Source organism: Chinchilla lanigera, unplaced genomic scaffold, assembly GCF_000276665.1.
Source record: "Chinchilla lanigera isolate Chin_1 unplaced genomic scaffold, ChiLan1.0 scaffold00062, whole genome shotgun sequence".
NCBI lineage: Eukaryota > Metazoa > Chordata > Mammalia > Rodentia > Chinchillidae > Chinchilla > Chinchilla lanigera.
This window is the reverse complement of record NW_004955463.1, coordinates 5,981,735-5,986,188: the sequence shown is the minus strand read 5'-3', so window position 1 is coordinate 5,986,188 and position 4,454 is coordinate 5,981,735. Positions and strand designations below refer to the sequence as shown.

Genomic DNA, 4,454 nt, shown 5'->3' with positions numbered 1-4,454 from the left:
AGTTTTCCTCTCTGTAAACGGAAGAAGGGTGGTAACAACACCAGCCCTGGTGACATAAAAGCCCAACTGTGAGATTCTAATCATGTATATGAAACCATGCTGTAAGCTGCTTAATGCATCACAAATATAAGAGACTGCCACCATTGCTATAATAGTCTACAGAATGGAATATTTAGAAAGTTCAAGTAGTCTAGTTGTGATTCCATTTGCCTCATACTATTTCCTTCCCATAGAGGAAAAAACTGGCCCCCTGCTACACAAAAGGTCAGTCAAAAAAGAGATGGGCAATAATTTATGAATTCTGTTATGAGTTTCATTGACAAAATAGCCACATTAAGTCATCAGATACAAGACATAATTGTTCAGCCATTACCCATGCACTCCGGGTGTGAGAAGAAAATGCTCTTGGTAGGTTTATCTTCTTTTCAAATCATTATTTCCTGTTCAGAAAAGTTGGATTTTGAGTTGCCTTTTTAGATTGCTCTGACTTACAAAGAGTTCCACTCATTTTGTATTTCTCAAACATTCATCTTTTCACAAAAAGTTTTGTGTTGTCTCTCAGCAGGTTGGATGTCTTTTTTGAGTTCCCACAGTGAAGGGGTCAGGTGCCCAGCTTGAGAGCTTGCATGGGCACTCTTGTCCCAGCTACACCCCACCCTTGGGTCCATGCCACTCACATTTTCATACTTTCCTTCTCAGATACACACTCAAAAGCCTACGGACCGAGACTTGCTACACATTTAGTCTCTCATGGGCAGAGTTTGCACTCATCTGAAAGCTGAGATATAAATCCCATCATCTTTTGCTTAGTAAAATTCATAGTTCCTTACAGGTGCCTGAAGAGACCCGAGCCTAGAGTAAAATGAAAAGCCATACCCCTCCAGAACAAATATTACAAAGCTAATTTCCTTATTAGAGTCTGAAGATTCAAAGGTTATCTTAATATTGGCTATGATTGCCATTAACCTTTACTGAGTACCCTCCTTAGTCAAGGCTCTGCCAAGCCAATAGAATGAAGGGGGGAAAGAACTGGCAAAGAGATCCACCCGCTGTTCAACAGAGACATGGTTCAGAGACCAGCTGAGGCAGGTGAGGCCGGCACAGTGTGGACAATGGGAAGGGAACTGCTGGCCTCTTGGGTTCTGCCCCAACAGGCTGTGTCACCATGAGCTACTCCTCAACCACTCTGACCCCGGCCTTCTTATCAGCAAAGTAGCTGGGACTGTCCTACCTTGCTTGCACATTTTGCTTTGCACATTGAGGCTTTTTCTCATCTATATACATTTAATATATCAATAGTGGGATCTCAAACCTTTCATTCTCTGGCAAAAATGAAATGTTTCATGATGCCAACCTGGTGCTTGTGAGTAGCTGATGTTTGTATTAACGCTCACCCAGTCTAGGAGGAAATGATTCCGTAATGTGAGGAAGAAGGCGCTCGATTAGGTCTTCCTTGTTGTTCTATGATATGTTCTAATTTGATATACTTTTCCATTGCCCAGGTTCTTACTGTTTTCTGGGAGTGGAGGCAGGGGAAACTCAAGTATAAATAACTTCATGAATTGCATCTCTCAGTTCCTAGGTTAGGTTGTTGTAAGACCCCTTCTATCTGTTACCTTTTAGCCTGACTTCTCACTCTTATTTCCTATGCCCAAGAGCCACCAATCTACCAGCTTAGTACATGCTATTTTTTTTTTAATGTGCTTTTAGAAGATGTGGAGCTTGTGTGTATGTATTTTTAGATTTCTGCCAATGGTACTGGGCTGTATATTTCTATTTTCCTGGGGAAGCTGGCAAAAATTTCCCTCCTACCACACCCCCTCTTCTCCACCACAAAGGGGGACTTCAAGCAGAAGGCATCTGCTAATACCGTCCTCTCTACAAAGCAAAGGAGCACATAGCATTCACCTTTGCGACAACAGGGAGGGGACTGCACGGCATAGTGGGTACAGGGGGCGTAGTGACTAAGAATGCAAGTTTTGCAGTCAAACCTACTTTAGTCTGAATCCTGCTTTTCCACATTTGTATGACTTCAGGTAAATTACTCAGTCTCTCAAAAATCTCCTGTTTCTTCATCTGTACAATAGGATAAAGGTAAATCATGAGGATATTGTAAAGATTAAACAAGATAGGCTTAGCACAGTGAGGGACGGCCTGGAGTACATTCTAAATGAATGACACCTGATTTAGTAATGAATACCTAGCAGAGTACTCACAGAGGTCGAGCCCCAGAGGTCTCATGTGCAGGAGAGAGCTTAGGATGATGACAAACAGAAAATGAAGAGTTTTAAAGCTATATCTGGAAACATGGAAAATTACATAACTTACATACATACATTATACTACATAGAATCTTCCAATCATTAACCCTTCAAGTCTCTGGGATAAAAGATTCCAATGCAGATACCCACTTAATGACATGTCAGAACTCGTCTTTTCTGGACTAGCGAAAAGAAAGCAGTAGTCTTCCAGATGTGGAATTATTTTAACATTAAAATATGTACTTTGAAGCATATGCTTTGTCTCAACATAGCTTTTTCCATTTCCAGATGAGTCTTGTGCACATGTAAGTTTGCTAATGACCTGATATCACTTTGGTTAGTAGTGTTGTACCAGGGCAATCTTTATTTTGAGGTTTCCTGTTCAAGGAAACTTTGAGTTACAGAAAGTTAGAGCCTAAAAGGTCCTCAGAGACCATCTGCCCTGCCCTTTCTTTGTACCTGAGGCACCTGAGTAGATGAAGCTTCTCTCGTCATTGTCACATGCTTGGTGTAATGTGCTCCAATGTACAGGAAGAGATCGTGCAAATAACTCCTATGACGCACTCTGAGTTCTGGTGTTGCCTCCCAGTTCGTGGACATCTACAGAGAGCCATCAGAGGGGTCACACTTGATGTTTCCTTAGGGCCGAGAAATACTCCAGAATGGTCTCTGGAATCAGAACAGATGAGAGAGGAACGGGCCTTAAACTTAGCAGTTCATACGTTTTCACATGTTCAGCCCAGAGCCTTTTCCATCACCCCACTACTTTAACCTTTAAAGGGCCTGCCCTGGGGAACAAAGCGTTCAGTCACTGCCCTTCAGCCCTATGAACTCTATACTCTGTGTCTAGAGCAGCTGGAGCCAGGTGAGTCAGAAAAGTGACGCCCAAAGCCACAGTGATCTGAACATGATTACAAAAACCCCAACCTGTCGCCTTAGCTAGGGAAGCAAGCTACTTCCTCTTGCCTTTGACAAATCTAATTCATTAGAGATGAGAAAATATGTTGTGCTTCTATCTATATTTTCCAAACTGGCTTAACTGCCCTTATTAAGTGCTGTCAGAGTATGAATATGGTATCTGCTGACTTTTGGCAGAATGATAAACATCTTTTCTCTTTGTTTCTCAATATAATACTTGTGTAGTTATTTTCAAACAGCTTCTTCTAAATCTATGACCAGCACCCATAGATACTCAGTTTATTAAATCAGAGTTAGAAAAGTCAGTACACATGTAATTAAAACTAAACAGTTTTTGATGACAGATTTCCCCTGGCAGATGAACTATAGTCATAATTAGTGTCAAAATAGAAGAAAGAGCAATTTCACTTTATACTGTTCATGTTAAAGGTGCCAGAGAGAATAAATGTATGAAATTTTGTGGTTATAAAGGAATCTTTAAGGTTCATTCAGGGCTGCCATCATGGCACAGGAAGGGAAAGATGTTAGAGATTATGATTTAACTGAGGACCAGGAAGTAATGAAGGCCAAGCAAGTATCCTCCACTCACTCGAAAGTACGAATATTTGGATCATACAACAGATGTCCAGCTGCGTGCACTGGGAGACTCTGGAGCAAGCATGTTAGTGCATGCCATGGCCATGTTTGCTTACATGACGGTCACTGGGAATGCAGAGCCCCTCCACAATAGAAGTAGGAACCCAACGGGAGGACTTACAGTCTCCTTACAGTTTCACTTTTTGGATAAGTGGCCTTATAAATTTAGTGCTGATGAATTTCTTATACCCCAGCAAGTGAAAGTACTTAGTATTGATCAAAGAAATTTCAAAGTATGTTCAATTGGGTGGGGATAAGAATTTTTACTTCCCAAGCATCCTCAGGGAACAAAAGTCAAAGCAATAACATATTCAGCAATCCAAGTCTATAAGGGAGAGAAACCAGAAGTTTTTGTGATCACTGACATTTAAGACACTAAAAAAAAAAAAAGACTTCTACGAAGAGCTGTTTTTCTTCTTCCTTTTGAGAAGATATAATTCCACTTTTCTAGTATCTTTTGACAAATGGAACAAGCATGACATTTGGAAGCAGAAAATCAGCTGGGCATGGTGGAACACACCTATAGTTCCAGCTACTCTGGGGGTGCTGAAGAAAGAGCATCGGAAGTTCAAGGCCAGCCTTGGCAACTTAGCTAGACCTCGTCTCAAAGCAAAAAATCAAAAGAGGACAGGGAAGGCT

General features: G+C 41.2%; 1 pseudogene; it reads left to right on the top strand.

Moving 5' to 3' along the window:
- Positions 1 to 3,681: 3,681 nt before the first annotated feature.
- On the top strand, positions 3,682 to 4,186 carry LOC102021534 (annotated as a pseudogene).
- Positions 4,187 to 4,454: the final 268 nt, after the last annotated feature.